Genomic DNA, 20,834 nt, shown 5'->3' with positions numbered 1-20,834 from the left:
TTTAACCTTGGTATTAACCCATTCATTGTTTAGTAACATGTTATTTTGTGTATTATTCAGTTTTTGTGAATGATTTCTAGTTTCATACCATTATGGTCAGAGAAGATGTTTGACAAGATTTCACTCTTCCTAAATTTATTGAACTTGTTTTGTGTCCTAACATGTGGTCTGTCCTAGGAAATCCCTATGTGCGCTCTAAAGGACTGTATATTCTGCTGCTTCAGGATGAAATGCTCTGAAGATACCAGTTAAACCCATCTAGTCTAGTGTATTATTTAAGGCCACTGTTTCCTTGTTGATTTTCTGCTGGAAGATCTACCCACTAATGTCAATGGGGTGTTAAAATCCCCTATTAAGACTCTATTCATGTCGGTCTCTCACTTTACATCCATCAAAATTAGCTTTACATATTTAAGTGCTCCTATGATGGGTACATAAGTATTTAGAAGGTTATATCCTCTTGTTGGATTGATCGCTTTATCATGATTTAGTGTCCTTCTTTGTCTCTTATTATAGCCTTGTTTTAAAGTCTATTTTGTCAGATGTAAGTATTGCTAACCCAGTTTTTTAAAATTTTGATTTCTATTAAATACCTTTTTTCATCCCTTTACTTTTAGTCTATTTATATCTTTCATTCTGAGGTGGGTCTCTTATAGGCCACATATATATGGGTCTTTGATTTTTTTATCCATTAGCTATCCTATGTCTTTTTTTAAAAAAAGATTTTACTTATTTATATTTAGACATAAGGGAAGAGAGGGAGAAAGAAAGGGAGAGAACTATCAATGTGTGGTTGCTTCTCGTGTGCCCCCTACTGGGGACCTGGCCTGCAACCCATGCATGTGCCCTGACTAGGAATCAAACTGGCGACTCTTCGGTTCACAGGCTGGTGCTCAATCCACTGAGCCACACCAGCCACGGCAGCTACCCTCTATCTTTTGATTGGAGCACTTAAGCCATTTACATTTAAATTGATTATTGATAGGTATATATTTATTGCCATTCATTCTTTATATTTATGTTCCTCTGCTGCTGTTTCTTTTCTTCTTCTTAAAGAAGACTGTTTAACATTTCTTGCAATATTGGTGTGGTGTTAATAAACTCCTTTAGCTTTTTCTTGTCTGGGAAGCTCTTTATTTCTCCTTCAATTTTAAATGTTAGCCTTGCTGGGTAAAATAGTTCTGGTTCTAGATCCTTTCTTTTCATCACTTTGAATATTTCATGCCAATCCCTTCTGCCCTGAAATGTTTCTGTTGAGAAATCAGCTGACAGTTTTATGGGAGCTTCCTTGTAGGTAACTGTCTTTTTCTTTGTTCTTTTAAGATTCCCTCTTTGTCTTTAACCTTTGCCACTTTAATTGTGAGGTGCCTTGATGTAGACCTCTTTTGGTTCATCTTGTTTGGGACTCTCTGCACTTCTTGGATTTATGTTCTTTTTCCTTCAACAGGTTAGGGATGTTTTCAGTCATTATTTCTTCAAATAAGTTCTCAATCCCTTGATCTCTGTCTTCTTCTGGTACCCCTATGATGCAGATGTTATGCTTCATGTTGTCCCAAAGTTCCCTTAAACTATCCTCATTTTTTTAAGTATTTTTTCTTTTGGCTGCTATGATTGGTTGTTGTCTGCTACCTTGTCTTCCAAATTGCTGACTCAGTCCTTTGCTTCATCCAACCTACTGTTTATTCCTTCTAGTGTCTTCTTCATTTCAGATATTATATCCTTCATTTCTGATTTTCTTTGTTATGGTTTCTATTTCCTTTTCTATATGTTGTAGTTCTCACTAAGTTCCTGGAACATCCTTATAACCATTTTTTTAAAACTCATATATCTGGCAAATTGCTTGCCTCTATTTCATTTAGTTCTTTTTCTGGAGATTTCTCCTGCTTATTCATTTTGCCACCCCTCCCCCCCCCTTTTTTTTTGCTCCCTCCCATTTTGGCTCCCTCTTTGTGTTTACTGTGTATTAGGTAGAACTGCTGTGCCTCCCAGTCTTGGTAAGGTGGCCTTATGTATAAAAGACTTGTTTAGGTAACTTACTAGAAATACATGATTAGTCAATTGGATACTTGCAGGAAAGAGCTGAGATGAGATTAGAAAGCTAGGGAGGACTGAGCTCATCAGGACCTTGGGTGGCATGCTAGGAATTGGAATTTTATCCTCTAGGAAAAGGAAATCAATAGACTTATTTTAGAAAAAAGTGTTTTCGTGGCAGTGAGATATTAAGGAAGTAGGATAGATCAGACTTGGAGTCTGCCTGAATATGGAGTGGAAAAAAGAAAGAAGGATTAATTAGGAACAACTCTTCATTTTCTTACTTGAATTATTATGGGTGGTGAGATTTTCTGAGAAGGAAATACTGTAAGAAGAGTTTTCAGGAGGTACAGGTTATGATTCAGATAGAAAATCTTGATTATAAGATGCCTAAGAAATATGTAGAGGAAGATGTTGACAATGGATATAAAAATAAGGGCCTGTAGTTCAAGAAAAAGGTCTGGACTACAATTACATGTCTGTTAATAATCAAAACAGGTGGTAATTGAAGCTATTGGAGAAGTTCAGTAGGAAGTAAAGTCTATAGTTCTAGAAAGGGGCTTGGGTAAGAAATAAAGAGTTCAACATATCAGAGGCAGTTGAAACGCTGGGAGTACATGAGACTCCCCAGCACAATAGTGAGAAGAAAGTACAGAGCTAATGGTAGAATGAGGCGTGTACATGAGGAGAGTTGTAATTCTGAGACTAGGAAAATAATAATAAAAGAAAGGAAGCCAAGGAAAGAGAGAAATTCAAGAATAAAAAAATGACCAGGAGTGTCAGATATTGCAGAGGCATCCAAAAAGCCTAGAACAGAAAAGTGTTTAATGAATTCTCAATTAGGAGGTCATCGATGACTTAGATGATAACAATTTATGAAGAGTGGAGGGAGCAAAGGAGGTTAGCCCAAGTAGCTTTGCAATGTGGGAAAGCAAAAATATTGAGCAGTAATGAAACCCTCCCTTGATTTTATTCTGTGTCCTGTGCTTTCTATTTTTTTTTGTTGTTGTTTTGCTTTGTTTTAAATGTTTAAGATGTGTTCAGAGGCAGTGAGGACAGGAAGGTTTAAGATTCAAAAAGAAGAAAAATAAGGGAGAGCAGCATTTCCAGGAAAGACAACTTTTTTTTAAATTTTTATTGTTATTCAATTACAGTTGTATGCCTTTTCTCCCCATCCCTCCACCCCACCCCAGCTGAACCCACCTCCCTCCCCCACCTCCACCCTCCCCCTTGATTTTGTCCATGTGTCCATTATAGTAGTTCCTGTAATCCCCTCTTCCCACTATCCCCACCCAACTCCCCCCTGGCTATTGTTAGATTGTTCTTAACTTCAATGTCTCTGGTTATATTTTGTTTGCTTTTTTCTTCTATTGATTATGTTCCAGTTAAAGGTGAGATCATATGGTATTTGTCCCTCACCACCTGGCTTATTTCACTTAGCATAATGCTCTCCAGTTCCATCCATGCTCTTGCAAAGGGTATAAGCTACTTCTTTCTCTCTGCTGTGTAGAATTCCATTGTGTAAATATACCATAGTTTTTGGATCCACTCGTTTGCTGATGGGCACTTAGGTTGCTTCCAGTACTTGGCTATTGTAAATTGTGCTGCTATGAACATTGGGGTGCACAGGTTCTTTTGGATTGTTGTTTCAGGGTTCTTAGGGTATAATCCCAGCAGCGGAATTGCTGGGTCAAAGGGCAGTTCCATTTTGAGTTTTCTGAGGAAATTCCATACTGTTTTCCACAGTGGCCTCACCAGTCTGCATTCCCACCAACAGTGCACTAGGGTTCCCTTTTCTCCACATCCTCTCCAACATTTGTATGTGGATTTGTTTATGTTGGCCACTCTGACTGGTGTGAGATGGTACCTCATTGTGGTTTTAATTTGCATCTCTCTGATGGCTAGTGATGCTGAGCATCTTTTCATATGGAAAGACAACTTATTAACAGATGAGAGTGAACAGTCTTTCCCCCTAAGTCTTGTTTCTTTAAGTATTGCTGTTCAGTTAGGTTACATTTATGTTCCTCTCAGTACCATCATCCAGTATTTGAGCAATAGAAGCCCAAGTGTTAGGGCTTCTGGTTGTTATCTCTATGAAATTTCCTTAAGTTAAATTCACTCTTTATTCAAAACTGTTGAGAACTGTCTGGATTCTATTTTTTTCTTTCAGTGCACATGTTATCCTTCAAAGTCTACATCACTCACAGATTTGATAAGGGTGCCTTCTAACTCACTGGCATAAGACTGAGAAATGAACATGCCTAGAATTCTCCATTAACATTACTACTGATTCATTAATAAGCTCATTTCGAGTTCATCCAATATTCAATAAACCTATTATCCAGTCCACATTTCTATCTTGTCTACAAGGTACCAAGGTCACCTTTTGCCAGGTTCATGGATAGAGTCTAAACAGACCACAAATAACTCATTTCCCTGCTATGCCAATCTAGCAACTCCATTAAAGAATGAAATAAGATCAGTCTGAGGTGACCTGGCTCGTGCTTACTGAACCCATCCTGGCTCAGAGTGATCAATGTCTTTTCTTCGAACATCACTTCCACAGTCATGCCCAGGATAAATGTAAAATTCAATCATTATCATCAGTAATGCTTTTAATACTATATAATTCCCTTTTTGAAATTTCAAAATGTCTGCCCATTTCCAACATTCCTGCCTTTCTTTATTCTCATTAATTTCTTAAAAACCTCATTTTCAATTTTCTCAGTATTTTGGACATGATTTCTCTTGTAAAGCACATTTAAACTCATTTAAAGCAATGTTGTTCTTTCTTTGATCACTCGCTATGTTTAGAACCAATGCCATTCTAACTTTTTAAATCTAAAGGTCTTTTCTCTAGATAAGAAAGACAGGCATCAAATAAATATTAAAGAATTCTGCTTTCTCAGTAGCATCCATCAATATTGCATTATCATTCTATCTTACTGCATCAAATTTAATTGTAGCATTTTTGTTAGCCACCATTTACTTTAGACTTTAGACGTTTGAACATGCTCTAAAAGAGATCCACTGTCTTCTGTTGGTCTTGGCTCTCTTTGCTCTCGTCTATACATCCAGTTACCAAATCTGGCCTCATTGGAGAGTCCCCCGTACAAGCCAAAGAGTTTCTTTCCGTTGTGCCTCTTCTTCTTTTTCATTAGATCTTCATCTTCGAGAAGCTTAACCGTCCAAACTGGTTTCCACTCGAGGCTGTCATGGCTTAGACTCACGTGTGCTTCATCTCAGGATCTTTGAGTCCTGCGTGCATGAGTTCCGGAGCTCCTGTCTGGGCAAGCTCCCAACCCTAAATTTCATGGCAGCTTTTCCCACCACATCCACCTCACTGGACCTCTCATGACTGCACTACTAGCTGCAGGATCTAAGTAATTTATTTCTGATTTAATTGTTTTAGATGATTTTAAGATATTTATTTTATAAGTTACCTATAAATAATGCAATGCCTTATTTTATAAGAATATAAAAATTAGCTATAAATTTGATATATATTGAATCTGAATTGTGTGGCAAATGGAAAATAGAAATAAATGCAAAAAATTATATCTCTCAGCTATCATTGGCTTGAATTAATCACCCTAAAGGGGTTATAACTGATGAAGTAATTGTTTTTAGATCATTTTCGATGTAAAATGATCTGGGATAGTGGATTATTTGTACATATCCTTTTCTTTGTTGACATACAGCAAAATATACCTTTGAGGGAGCCCAAACCATACTAAACAAAATATTAAAACCAAGAAATTATATTCATCATAAGTTCCATAATGAGAGTAAAAAGATAAATTAATTCCTGAGAAAATACATTTGCCATTTATGTAACATAAAAAATTGGTGTCCAAAATGTATTGAAATCTACTTCAAGTCAATTAGAGTAAAAAGACAATACCAAAAAAAAAAAAAGGAAAAACGCAAAAATGATATAAATAGGCATTGTATAGAAAAGGAAACACAAAAATAAATATGAGAAGATGGTTAATCTTATTAGTTAGGAAAGTGTAAGTGAAGACTATAGTATATCTACCTACTAGTAGTATATTTACCAGACTGAAAGGCTCAGTACACCAAGGACTGCAGATCTTGTGAAGAGTGAGAACCTTCAAGCATGCTGATGAACATGGAAAATGGAAAAGCACTTTGAAAAACAGTTTGGGATCATCTTACAAAGTTGAACATATATGTTATCCTATGATCCAGAAACTCCACTCCTAAGCTCACACTCCAAAGGAATCTCGTGCACCTTACCCCTGCCCCCATAGACTTGGTCAAGATTGCTTGTCACATTTCCCCTAGTAGCACAATAAATCCCCAACAACAATCAATTTAAACAGTGGAAATGAATGAACCTCAGATACATGCAAAAAAATGTGGATAGGTATTAGTACTTAACATTAAGTGAAAAAACAACTTCGGACTGGTATGATGACATTTTTATTAAATATGTATGTTTTTTTAGGGAAACATACAAATGTTCTAGAAAATGAAAAATATAAAATTCAGGAAAGTAGTGATCTCTTTGGGGAAAGCAGTAGGCTAGAGATGCAACAGAGTATAGTAGTCTGAGATTAAAGATACATAGATAGGAAGCCTCTATGGCATTGATGATGTCCTACTTCTAAAATTGGGTGATTTGCCCTGACTGGTGTGGCTCAGTGGATTGAGTGCTTGCCTGCAAACCAAAGGGTCGCTGGTTTGAGTCCCAGTCGGGGCACATGCCTGGGTTGTGGCCCAGGCCCCCAGGAGGTGGCATGTGAGAGGTAACCACACATTGTTGTTTCTCTCCCTCTCTTTCTCCTTCCCTTTTCCTCTCTCTAAAAATAAATAAATACAATCTTTAAATAAAATGAAATAAAATTAGGTGATTTGTTTGGGTATTTCTTTTATTACTATGTGTCTAACTTACGCATGCACTCTATATTTTTTAACATATAAAATATTGAATAAAAATATAAGGGCTCACTGGCCCTTGGATTTGGAAAAGCACTATATTTTTTTTTCGAGAGCACTGTATTCTTAACCAGGATCTTCTGCTAAATTGTTCCAAAACCTCAAACAAGTTACTTAGCTTATCTGAGCTTTGTTTTCCTCATCTGTAAAAAGAGAGACTGGATAGTCTTTGAAGTGCCTTCCCATTCCAATGGTCTGTAATCACGTGGTCCAGAGAAAGAACAGAGTATGTAAACCAAGGAACTTTCTAAGTAGCTTTCAACTGACACTTGTTGACATAGACTCAAAATATAAGGAACGGGGTGAAGAATATCAATCTATCATGTTATTCTAAACAAATGGAAATTTCAAATAAGAAAGGCTGAAAAAGCAAGGTTGTGTTAGGTTATTTAAAACTATACTGTCTTAACTCTGGGTCGAATACCTACTTGACCACAAGCCTCTGTTTGCCCTTGTCATGTGCTTTTAAAATTTTAAAAACAATGTATAAATAAGAAAAAATGCATAAGTACTGAAGACTAAGTGGCAAGTGACATTTATCAACTGACAGAAATCTCAATAAATATCCACAGTTATGGTAGAGATTAACTGCAAAGTAAGGAGAAGAAATGGAGCCCAATTTGGTAAAACCTCTTGCCCACCAAGATAAAGCAGCAGCATCACGTGTAATTTAAAAAAAAAAAACACCCAAAAACCCCAAACCCTAGCATCCCTAATTAGGACGAGGCAGGCTGTGGCACATGCAGGATGAAACCACTCAGCTTTTTCCACCAGTGCAAGTCATTGTAACAGCAAGTGATAAAAGCACATGTATAGTGCTTATTATATGCCAGAGGCTATGTTGTTCATATATAATTAGTTCAATTAATCACCACATTAGCCATTTGTTGGCAGATAGTATTTTCTCCAGATGAAGAAACCAAAATATAGAGAGTTTAAGTGACTCTCCCCAGGTCAATGAGTGGCACAGGCAGGTTTTGAAACCAAGCTCAGGGCTTCTAGAGTCAGGTGCCTTAATCACTGAGCTATACTAGCCCTTAGCAGTAAAACAAAGTGGCTGTGTCCACTGTCTTTGGCCACAATAATGATGCACAACAAACCACTCCAAAACTCAATGGTGTGCAAGAGTGATCATTTCTTTAGCTTATGAATCTGTAGTTGGCTGTTTAGACCTTACTCAGCAGGTCTCCTGGGCTTGGCTGGGCTCCCTCATAAGCCTAAGAGCTGGCCAGCTATTGTCTGGGCTCACACATCTCAGTGGGTTAATCGGCTGTCACCGGGGAGGTGACTCGACTCTCCTCCATGTATCTTATGGCTCCCCCCAGAAGGCTAACCAGGCACATCCTCCTGACAAAGGCAGAGGTGCAGGAGCAAACAGGAACACGCAAATGCTTTTTATGCCTCTGCTTGTAGTCATGTCCAATGAAGCTTTTGCTGCAGTGACAAGGACTCTCCAAAGGTGCATCAGAGCTGTTCCCTGAAACCATGGACAGCAGATCCTAGAAGGAGGGGGGAGCCCAGTAATATGTTATCTGGATCTAAACCCTTTTTACAGTTAGATTCAGAAATCTGGCCTCCAGAGAATACTCTCCAGCAAGACAGGGAAAAACACAGAAAATAAGAGATATAAAGCCTACTCCAACTCCCTCTCACTGCTCCTGCCTCAGGCTTCTAGATGACCTAACTGGGTACTTCCATCAACCCATCCTCCACCTGTAATGTCGGAGAAGAGGATTTTTACAGCCGTCATAAGAAAGGGAAGGGACTCTAAAGAGATATTTATGAGGGAAAGTGTTTTCAGTTTCTAACAGGGTTTGGATTTACTACATGGCAATTTAGAGAGCACCCCTTGTTATTAATGGTTGTCTTGAGGCGCTTGAGGGACGGGCAGTGGGCTGCACTGATTTCTCACAGGCTCCCAGGTGATGTAGCTTTCAGACTTAGTGTGCTCGTTGAATATCTTTAGGAATTAAAGTTGCACAATTGTTGCTATTCTATCTCCCATACCTCTCAATCTTTGAACATGCTGACTGAATACAACCCCCATTTAAATGCATCTATCTAAACATTTTTTTCTCATTCCCAGGGAATACAGTTTCAATCTTCCTTCACAGAAAACAAAGGAGCCATTGCCTAGGAATGGGTTTGACTAAGCCTGGCTTAACTCATACAGCGATACTAACAGTTACTCAGAATCTGCCTTTGGAGACCCTAAGAGGGTGATGATGCAGGTTGGAAGGCGACCATGTATGGAGCTCAGACCTGCACCCTGACTGCACATTCTAGTTCTGGCAGTTCTGATACGATGCTATGTCAGAGATGTCATGAAAGTGAGCTTTTACACACTGGACTTTCTACCCTCTAGAAAGAGGGTAGAAAGGGTAATAATAAACAATTGCTAACTTCCTAAGAATATAACTAAGTTCCTGAACCTTTTCAGCTCAACATGCCTGGCTTAGGTCAAATGCTCTAAATGTAGCTTCTGGAGTAATTTCACACGTCATTGAATAAATTTCTATAGGTGCTCAGTCATAAGAACTCTAGTATCACCGCAGAGGGTTTAGAATGCTAAATGATACAGATTATGCATTGTGCTATGTTCAGAAGGTTTTTAAATGGAACGATCATTTCAAAAGGAACAAAAATCAATCCAAGAGTATAAAAATGAGGGAAAAAAACGAGGCTTAGATTACTTTGCAGAACCTCCAGTCAAGAATAGATTCAGAGAGTGACAATTTTTCATAAGAATCAAGAGATTATGCGCTCTGGGAGCCTTCCCCCTATCATGTATATTAGAATCATTGTTCCTCTAATTCAGACCTCTAAGTGGCTTAATTCCTCCTCTTATCTTAGTACAATGCAGAGAGAACGTGAGCACAAAAATGCTGTATCTGTTCAGTATCTGCCTCTCTAAATGAAACTGTTCAAATGACTCCAAGCTCTGTGCTTATGGGGTTGACCATAGAGCTGGACATTCCTCTCAAAGACAGGGTGAAGAAAGCCTCTTCTAGGGAAAGACTCAGGTTGAGAGGCAGTCTTAGTATTGTTAGGGGGGTACAATAACATCTTCCTAATGAAACACGCTTCAGGACAACTTAACCTAAGTTTAGAAGGGAAAAAACCTTTGCCCCATTCAAAGGTCTGAATTCAGTAATCACCATGATTGCATCAATTTCCAGGCCAAACTCCATGATAGCGCAACACTATCAGATGACAGAATTGGGGCCTTCCCTGGGGCAGGAAGTCGTCATCTTTACTGAAGCTACTGGCTCCCTCCAAAGTTAAAACCAACCATTCGTGAGCAGACATCTGGCCACATCCCATGCTAGATTGCCTCTTGTTGTGCCTCTGCTCTGGAGAGGATACTTTGGAACTGGTTTTCTTGTCTCAGGAATGTGGAGGGTTTTGAAGGAGCACGGAAATCATTCTAGCATGTACTCAAAACCTTGTGGTAGTCTATATCCTGTTTCAGGACCCACTTTATATCTGAAAAGGTGGTGCTCCTTATGTCATCAGGGGTGGCCCAGTTCTAATCAATTGGTAATGACCGTCTGGAGTACTGTGTGGAAAGAGATGTGAAGACCCGACAGGGTTCAACAGGAAAGAGTGTTAAGAATTACTGGCGCTGTCTGCCATAATACTGGGTGGTGGAGCGTGGCACGTTTGGCATGTTTTGGTCATTCTAGTTCTGTTGACTTAAAACTACTATTTTTTTTCTCATTTCTTTAAAAACACCGGAGAAAGGAAGCCTGGCTAGACATGGGGAGTGGGTTTAGGCCCTCCACATTTTGAACAGTGAAGGAAGATGTTGGTCCTACCTGTGTGCTTGTTACAAAATGGTACGGGCATTTCTAAGCCTCAGATGTCCAACAGAGAAGTACTTGGAGAAGTGGACTACTGGCCATTCTGCTCTGGAGGCAAAAGAAGAGACCATCTCCCGGAAACCCAAAGAGCAAGAAAAGGTTTCAAAACTGCCAGGTCTCTGCTTGTCACCTGCTAGACAATAGGCACAGCTGCATTTGAGGACACAAGTTGCCTAGAGATGACTTCTTCCCTTTCTCTTCCTCCTTTCCCATGCCTAGTGTAATAGTAGACATTCAACACACGCCTGTTGTGATAAGGGTTGAATCCATGCTGCCTAGAGATGATTAGTGCTAAACTGCCACCACTTAGAATTTTACCATAAATACATTTATTAAGTGATCATGTTCCTGCATCAGCACTCAAAGGCTTATTATTTTTTAATTCACAACACAACCCAGAAGAGCTCTCTGTCCCTTCTTTTTCAATACAGCCCCATTAATCTGCCTCAGAGAACATTCGGGCTAATTCTGTTACGCCCTCTGTCTCTGTCTATATTAACCACAATTAGAAAACAAGGACTCCAGGTAATCTCTCACCCTGTGGTCTCTCATGCCCACACAGCACTATCTCTAATTGAGTCCATCTCCCACCCTCCTCAACCACTTAAATTGCTGCCCTGTGAACTCCAAAACTCACAAGTCTGTCATCTGTCAAGTCCCTTGTCTTTGTAAACTTGTCTAAACAGTTCCTTCCTCTTTCGACTGTGAGCTTGGCTTTCTTAATTATATTGCTTCCTTCGAGCTCTCCCACGTGGCCATGTTTTATTTCCCACACCCTTGTGCTATTGGACTTGGAGACATAGTAGGTATCCTTGCCCCTCATCACCTCTTCTAGACAATTGTCTTACTTACCTTAAAAGTCACTTCACCTGGAAACTCATGCCATCAATCAGTACCATTAACTCAGCCTCCTTGGTGCAGTTATACAAAGCTCAGACCCCCCCCCCCCTTCCTTGAAGATTCTAGTTCTTGGCTCATGATTACTTTCTCTTCAACTGTGTTGTGGTCACCCCCTTCTTCGGTCTCTTTTGCTCATTCATCTTGTCTCTTGGACTCCTCTCCTTTATGTTTGCTCATGCACTAGGTGATCAGATACTCTGATTCCCAAAACGTGTCTCCAACTCATACATCTGACTGCCTCTTCGACATTTCACTTGGATGTCTACTAGGCATCTCAAAATTTTTATGTTCACAATTAAACTTATTTTCCCCAGCCCCAAATCTACTCCCTTTAAGGCCTCCCCCATGTGAACGGGGACTTCAGTGTGTGTGCCGCTATTTCCTAATGCCTGGCACGTAGCAGTTTAGCAATAAAAGCTTAATGAAGAAATTACTTTATATCTTCACAATAGTAGTTGAAAACTAAACTTACAATACACAGTGCTTTACTGCTACTCTATTGTGCATGAGAGAACGAAACGAGATTTTGTGAGCTTGCTCTGGAGATGCTACGGCACAGCAGTATTAGTGAGGTCCTGAGCACCTGCTAACTGACCTGTTAACAAACCTTTACACCAACTCTGATTTCTCTGACGAGGGAATCGCTGCTCCCATTTAATACAGATTATTGCCAAGGTCACCCTCTTCAATGACAGGTTTGACGTGTCACTTTCCTGTTCAAAATCCATCAGTGGTTTCCTTTCGAGTGTAAATAATGTTAACAATTTCTGACTGCAATTCAAAGCTCTCCTCTTTTGAGTTTGCACCTACTTGTCATCTTTCATTCTGAAAAGGTGCCCCTGGTACACCCAGCATGCTAACACTAAAGGTGAAGCTGGTCCCTGAACAAATCTGTGTCAATCAAAAGTCCTTGACAGGAAATGACAAAAATGTGACTGGCTTAGTGAAAAAAATAAAAAAGGAGGGGGCAATATTTATTGACTCACGTAACTGAGGAAGATGACCGAAATATGTTGAGAAGTGCAAGCTGTGGAACAGCATGTATAGTGTATTCTACTTTATATATTTTAAAATGTACTCATGATTGTTTATATGGGGGGAAGTCTAGAAAAGTAAGTAATTACTACAGTTAGTAATGATTAGTCTGTAATGAGTAAATTCTGATGATATGTTTTCAGTTCATACCTTTATGTGTTAAAGTGTTTTATAATTTTAAAAAAGGTTCAAGTTTATGTTTGGTTCCTGGCACAACCCTCCTAATGCAAAGCCATCTGCACCGTCTGGTATGTGGCCACTAGCCACATGTGGCTATTGAAATTTAAATGAATGATGATGAAATAAGACTTAAAAGTCTACTCTTTGGTATCATGGCTTCAGTAGACACATTTCAAAGGCTGGATAGCCACCCATGGGTAGCGGCTGCCATACCGACAGTACAGATGTAGAACATTTCCATTGGTGCAAAATGTTGCTCCCACGGAGGGAAACACCTGACAAGCTAATGAACCGGGGCGCTCACACAATGCTTTCACCAGGATAATTGGCTTTGCTTAGACGCAGCCAGGATGAAGCAGGTGCCTGCCTGAGCACCTGTGACCTGACAGTCTCCTGGAGTCTGAGTGAGGATTGGGTCTGTGTGCATTTATGCAGCATCTTCTAATGTGTTTGGGAGAGAAGCACTATTATAGAGGCAACTAACCCAGTAATTTTAAGGGAAATACAGTCAATCCCTACCTGGGAATTTTAAAAGGAAAATGAGAACATCTAAAACTTTGGCAATACTGAGATTTACCTGTTTTAATTAGAAAGAAGAACAAACTGGTTGATTTGGAAGGATGTTTGTGCTTTTCTTTTCATTTGCCTAATTCCCAAGAAACTTAGCAATGCATTTGGAAGAAAAAAAGAATCATAGTCCTTTCTGGTAGGGAAATTAAAATTGTATCTTAAGTACTTACGTTGAAAATTATTTTATAGGAAACAGGAAGCTCTACCTTGTTTCCTTAGTTTCTTTTTCAATTTGAATCTTTAACATTTGTTATATATGGCAGGTGGAATACTCAGTGTTAGTTCTACGTTTTAATTCTAATTTAGAGTCATGAAATCATTTATTGTGCCTTTTTTCCCCAAATAGATCTGTAGTGTAAAGGGCTATGGTCAGAAAAGGATCCATGTTATAAATAACACATAGGAAGTCTCAATAATTTTTATTTAAGAAATAACATTGTGATTTTAATATTTACTATAAACTGATTATATATACTTACTATCCTTTTAAAACCATAACATAGCAGGTCAATGAAAACATCCCTTATTTTTTAAAACAAAATAATTACAGCTTTTTTATTTTCACCACAAATCTCCCTCTCTATTTCTTTCCAAAGCTCCTATTAAGATCTTGCATACCAGAGACTGCTATTCAGAACACACTGATTTACATTCAAAATTTTTGTTTTGACCAATATACTAATAAGATGTCTTAAACAGTTTCAGGTTATATGTTTCTTGAACAGATGCTAGAATTGCTCTGAGTATAATAAACTATAGAAGCTCATCCATTCATTCAGCTGATATCTCTTAAATACCTATTACACACCTGTGCTAAACTAGAGTTACAATTTGAATATTCCTTTTCCTTAGGGCCTCACAGCGTAGGGGAGGGAGACACAGAAAAATCAGGGCTGGCTGTTCAAAACCGGAAGCCCTGGGATCGTGTTAGGTTTTCCCAGGGAGCTGTCGAAGTACAGAAGTGAGACATTTCACCGCGCTGCACAGGTGCTCAAGGAAGACTTCGGGAGCAGTGTTCTATGTCCAAGTATTCCACATGACGTGCCCCACCCCCGAATAAGGAAAGTGCAGGATCGAGTATACCATGGACCTCCACTGAACTTAATCCCGTTCTAGAGGGTCCGTAATGAGAGGCAAATTTCTTTTCTTGGGCTGACATCCTCTTCTGTCCTATTTTTCCGAGATTAAGTGGATTAGAATGTTGGAGTTCTTAAGTAACTTTAAGTAACTTTACTTGCAACATCATACATATAGGATTTTAAAGTGGATATTATTATAACATGGTCAGGCCAAAGGGAGGAACAACAAAGTTCTCTTTTGTCTTCAGAGTAGGCACCAGGCCCAAAATGATTTGTTAGGACCACTTAGAAAGCCATTCTGCAGGCAGAAAGACAAACCAGACTCCCCAAAGCTAGTTCAGTGCTCAGTTAGAAAGCAAAGACCGCAGTGACGATGATTCCACAACAAGGCTTGTGCATTCGCTTGTGACACCAGGGATCGCTCGCCCAGAGGCTCTGTGTGCTGATTAAATCCATATCTCTTTTGCTGGAAACCTCTTTTGATTATTAATGAAGGAAATTTTAAAGATGGCAAGAAAATTACATTTCCTTTTGAAATTACAGTAGAAGTGTCGTTTCTTCAACTGGCTCTTTAAAAATTGAGAAGGCGCCAGCCTTACAGATTAATGAGATTTTCCTCTCCAAATCCCACTCCCACCCCCTCAGAACTACTTATTCGCTTAATAAGTCTACCATATACGTCTCACCTGTCAGAAATGACACAAGACTTCATTTCTTTGAATAGGGCTAACTATTCTGGATGTGTAGGCAATCATATTTCCAAAGATTTTCTTTGGTGGGTTTGACTGGAGTGGATACATAGCAAAGGCTCTGATCTCACGCCTACATCCTTCTCTCTTTCCTCTGCAAAAGGGAAGTGATGCCTCTGGCGTCAGTGTCTAATGACTCTAATGACTGGCATTCAACTAGCCTACTTGTTACCCTTGTGGCTTGCCCAGCGATGTTCATTCCTACAAAGAAGCCAGACGCTGGGGCAGTTGAACCTAAGAGTAGGTGTGGATTTAGTGCACAGCTTCTCTTCCAGAGCCCTAAAGGGTTGTATCCTGGAGAATGGCATGGGTTGTTTGGGCTATGGCTCTTTAGATTCATAGAACAGAAAATCAATTGCATTATGTGAAGACAAAAAGGAACATTTTAAATAAGGATTATAGGGAATCCTCTGAAACCTAAGAAGCACAGACTGGCCTCAGCATAAACTAAAATGAGAAACTGAAAAGCCACCAGAACCAAAATTACCCTTTCTCCCCAGGCCTTCTGGTCTCTTGACTTTGCATGTCCACTTTATTATTTTTTGTCTCTATATCTCTGTCCATTGGCTGTCACGGCTTTTCCAAGTTCAGATGGCCACCCAAGGCAGATCTGAGGAGAAACACAGTGCTCTTAACCCTGAGAAGCTAGATTTCAAATATTGCTGGTTTCTGCCTGCTGAATCCTTGTGGAATGATCAGGAATTAATACATTTTCATATATATCGATTGTCATTCTTAGAAAAAGACAGCTGAGGGAAATCCCTGGTACATGAGCTCCTTACACCTCATTAACTGCCCCCCACCCCAGCCATAACCGCGCCTTTCCCACTGACATCTCCACCCTTCCCCCAGCACTTGGGTCCAGCACAGCCTCACCATCTGCTTCTGTGACACCAACATTACAGCCTCCCTCCATGCATCCCTAACTGGGGCTGGAGAAGGCAACTGAGATGGCACATGTGCCAGCTGGCACCAGTGGTATAAACCTGACCGGGGTGCATCCCGGCCGAGACAGGGAGGAAGAAGGGAAGATGCTGACAGCTAATAGTGGGGTGTCATCAGTGCCGAGAGGCAGACATCTCTGCTCCTGAAGCAGAGTCAACATGCTTCTCTTCCTGCAGTAAATACATAAGTTTTATTTTTTTATATTATTGTTAACACTATTACAGTTGTCCCCCTCTGCTCCCCCTTTGCCCCCCTCCACTCAGTCTCCACACCCCATTCCCTCAGGCCACCACCGCGCTGTTGTCTGTGTGGTGTGCATATGTGTTCCTTGGCTGATCCCTTCATCTTCTTTCACCCAGTCCCTCCAACGCCCTCCCCACTGACAGCTGTCATCTGTTCCCTGCATCCGCACCTCTGGTTCTATTTTGTTCATCAGTTTATTTTGTTCATTAGATTCCACATATAAGTGAGATCGTATGGTATTTTATCTTTCTCTGACTGCCTTATTTCACTTAGCGTAATAAGCCAGGTCCGTAAGCTTCTTTTTAATAAGCGTTCATGAGAATGTTCCACAGAGAAGAAATCAAGATCTGAGTTGCTCTGTTTTTGCATCGCTGAATCTCTGAAATTACTGGGGACTCTCCAGGGAGTTTGAGGAGTGCTTGGAAATGACAGGGTGGGGTTTCTGGCTGCTCATGAGAAGCAAAGGCAGAGTGACTCATGCCAACAGGCCATCTGTCCCATAGGCTGCCCAAGTTCCCACCTATCTCTACCACCCTGAGTCTCCAAGCTTCCCTGTTCTTTACTTCATGCCCTGCAATTAATTGATTCATTCACTCATTCATGCAGTTCTCTTTGGATGCTGCTTTCAGGATTAAGTCGGTCAAGCAGCTATTCACAGTTTCAAACTTAGGGATATGACCTTGGCTCCTCTGTTGTCATCAATATTGATTTTCATATATTTGATGTTTTAAGACAGTTCTATGTTCTAAAAGTTTCTATTCTCTCTTCTATTGAGTCCTTTTACATATATATACACCATATGTAAGAGGTCTGTCCAGAAAGTATCCAGTCACATAATATGAAAAATACAGACATTTATTGAAGAAGATGCAAGAAACATTGTACATAGGACAATGATATCTCAGTCCACTTCAAAGTAGGCACCTTTGGGACCTCACACAGTTCTCCCAATCACTATCAACTGCCCTATCGTACTTTTGAATCTCATCAACTATCTGATATCTCTTCTCTTTTGAAGGTGATTTTAGTTTTGGGAAAAGCCAGAAGTCACAGGGCACCAAATATGAGCTGTAACAGGGCTGAGTCACCTGGGTATTATGATGTTTCACCTGAAAACTCTGCATGAGACGTGATGCATGATCGAATGTGTTGTGTGTGTTGTGATGAAGCCACCAGTCACCAGGTGCCCATGGCTGTGGCCTTCTGAATCATCTGACTAGTTTCCGCTGAGGAATGTTCAAGCTTAATTTGCAAAATGTGATGCAGATACATTGTTCTACTTGCTCAGTCATTTTGAATGCAATGGCCACACAGTCCACATACTCACTTAACAGCATATACCACCCCCACTGACCAGTACAGTGAAGTCATCATTGTATACACATGTGCTTTCCAGTCCAATTTCCTTGGCTGCCAGGTCACATAGATCTCACACAAACTTTTCTTATTATATTAACAATGGCTGGGCTTTTTCTGGACAGAACTTGTATATATAAATGTACATGTATATGTATGTTTTTGCTTTTATTTACTTCATTTTCACCTTTCCCTTCAAATAAAAATGGTAACACAGAGGCACAGAAATATACAGTAATAACTCTTTCTCAATAGAGGAACCTAGATGCTATTTTTTGTTTTTCTATAAAGCCCTCATAGATTCTGCTTTTCTCCAAGCATATATCTCCCAAGGGCTGATGATGCCAAGAGAGGAACAAAGGTGTTTCCAGCCACATGGATGAGAGACACAGAAATTCTAGATCAGCCCTGTGCGGAAGGCAGACAGCTCCAGAGGCAGAGCCCCAAAACTCTTGGAATCCTAGTGTTATCTCAGCTCCAAAACATTCAGGTCAGCTGGCTAGATTTCTTCCCATCAGGTCAACTCAGTTGACCAGTCAAGCACAAAAGAAATAGAAACTTCATGCCCTTGACGTTATAAACTGGTGTCTGGCAAGGGTACCCATTGGCAGGGGCAGCTTTGGAGCAACTGTCTCTCATTCTTGTTGGAAACATATTTATCCAAGTCTCTGCTGCCAAAAAGAAAAGCAATAAACCAAATGCTTGAAACAGCAGGGATGGCTGAGCCTTGGTGATGTACACGTGGTGCCAGTAAACCTCAGGCACACAGGTACACATGGGAATAGCCAGACATGACGGGATGGCTACAAATGTGACAGAAGGTCACTCAGGTGGGGGGGAGAGATGCCAGATAATAGAAAAATATAATCCTTGTGGAGCCAGAAAGGAGTTGGGTATGAGGGATAGTGGCAGGAAAGAATGGTTTGCTGCCTACCTGGAGACAAAGAGAGCTGGTGACAAAGGTGGCCCAAAGACCTTTATAGCAGGGTGGCCAGGAGTTGGTACTTGAGACACACTACAACTGGAGAGACCCAAGCCTCCTGGGCCAGGATGGAAAGGCAGTGAAATAGGGAAAGGGGGTGAATGGGGGAGGATTTTTAATCCAAATAACTCTTAAAGAAAATGATGCTTTTGGCTATGGTGACAAAGAATTGTGGAGATAATGTCAAAAATAGAGACTGCTCCTGGTTCCAGAGAGTTGGGTAGAGGATGGCAGAGTTTGAGTCTCTACTTCAATATTGTGGTTAGATAAGTGAATAGGAAAATGGATGAAAATGCCAGATAGTGCCTCCCTGCATTAGGGTTAACCTGCTTTGCCTCCCTGTAACTCTCCACCCCTTTGAGTAGGGTGCAATTCTAATGCCACGACGTAGGTGTTTTTCCCCTGGGGATCAGAAAATGTGTGTTCCTAGTCTGGCTTTAACACTAGCTAGTTATGACCTTGGGTTAGTCATTCCAGGGCTAGAATAAGAACTTTAGACTTCCCAAACCCTGAAAAGATTATGGTTTTCCCCTACTGTCCCTTATGTACTTCCAAATATGAGGGAGGACCCTCGAAAAATGGAATTTATTTGTAAAAAATTGTGTATTTATCCTTACATGTTTAAACTTTAGTCATCCTCCATTTGATGCAATACACTTATCAAAATACTTTTCCACTCCTCAAAACGGCTTTTGAACTCATTGATGTTGATGCCTTTTAGTGCTTCTGCCATTTTTTGTTTCACCTCTTCCACATCAGCAAAACATTTCCTTTTAAGGACTGTTTTCACCTGGGGAAACAGAAAAAAGTCACTCAGGGAAGAGATTGGGTGACTAGGGAGGGTGGGGCAGGGGTCATACTGGTTTTGGTCAAAAACTGCTGGACACTCAGTGCGGTGTGGGCAGGTGTGCTTGCAAATCACCCCTCATGAAATGCGCAAATGCGTTGAAAGAGGCTTAAAAAAAATTCCCTAAACAGAATATAGCTTCTGACAACAATGCCAGCTGGCACAGTGATACAGTTGGGTTCCTAGAATGCTCACCTAGCAGGGGAAGCCTGTACTACTGGGGCCTGCCCTCCAGAAGATAATTCCTGTTTTGGGGGGCCCCCCTTGTAAAAACAATTTTAAGCCATAAACAATGTACCAAGACATCTCCCCAAGTTCTGACTTTTTTCCCCATAAGGATGACATTGAAACTTTAAAGCAAATCAACATTTAAACATATTCTGTCTCCAGGTGAGTTTCCCTGCCTCGCTGATGCTCAGTCTCTGCACATGGTCAGCTCCCGTGCTGATGAATCATCAGTGGTCAGCTGTCCTTGCTGGGCCTCAGTTTTCTCCTCTGTGAAACAAGGTTGTTAGACTGGAAGATCTCCGAGATCTCTTCCAGCTTAATTTTCTGTAATTTCATAACCTCAAAGACCTTCTCTATCTACCTTTATCATCATCTTATCTTGGCCTTTTGGTTTGAGAAATGACGAATGAGAAAAATAATGTTGGCATTTCCATATATCCTCAACTCCTACCTATTAAAGGCAACATCTAAACCTTGGTGAGTATCTGGGACATTTCTGAGTCAAAATTAAAGAGTAAGTGAGCCCCTTTTTTATGTTTAACCTTATAGTAAGGTGTGATCATCAGCAGAGTACTTGATGTACTGGTGGAAAACATTTTAGAATAAAGGCAAAAGGTTTTGGAAAAGGATAAATGGTATAAGTGATGTAGGGTATCTGTATTGTTTTCATCTCTGCCAGTAATTTAGGGTGTGTTTTTAGGGTGAAAATTTCCTTTGACATAAAGCTAAACTCCAGGCTTACGCTTTCCTGTGCATTCCTTCATTTATTTATTTACTCGTTCATTCATTCATCATCTCCCTGTCTCTAGTATTTTATATTGATAATAAGGTAAGTCTGTCTCTCAGAGTTTATGAAATTTCTCA

The 20,834-nt window shown here is 40.1% G+C and overlaps 1 protein-coding gene and 1 long non-coding RNA gene across 3 annotated transcripts in view; one reads left to right on the top strand and one right to left on the bottom strand.

Annotated features, from left to right (window-relative positions):
* Window positions 1-20,834, top strand: part of PLPPR1 (phospholipid phosphatase related 1) — a 229,977-nt gene that overhangs the window by 166,640 nt on the left and 42,503 nt on the right. The window lies entirely within an intron of this gene.
* On the bottom strand, window positions 14,067-20,018 carry LOC123479724 (uncharacterized). Its single transcript, XR_006655439.2, has 3 exons — window positions 19,513-20,018; window positions 15,857-15,979; window positions 14,067-14,711 (listed from the first exon to the last, which is right to left on the bottom strand). It is a non-coding gene; the product is annotated as an uncharacterized lncRNA (long non-coding RNA).

The sequence above is a fragment of the Desmodus rotundus genome, chromosome 1 (genome assembly GCF_022682495.2).
Source record: "Desmodus rotundus isolate HL8 chromosome 1, HLdesRot8A.1, whole genome shotgun sequence".
In the NCBI taxonomy this organism is placed as follows: Eukaryota; Metazoa; Chordata; class Mammalia; order Chiroptera; family Phyllostomidae; genus Desmodus; species Desmodus rotundus.
This window is presented reverse-complemented; position numbering and strand designations above follow the sequence as displayed.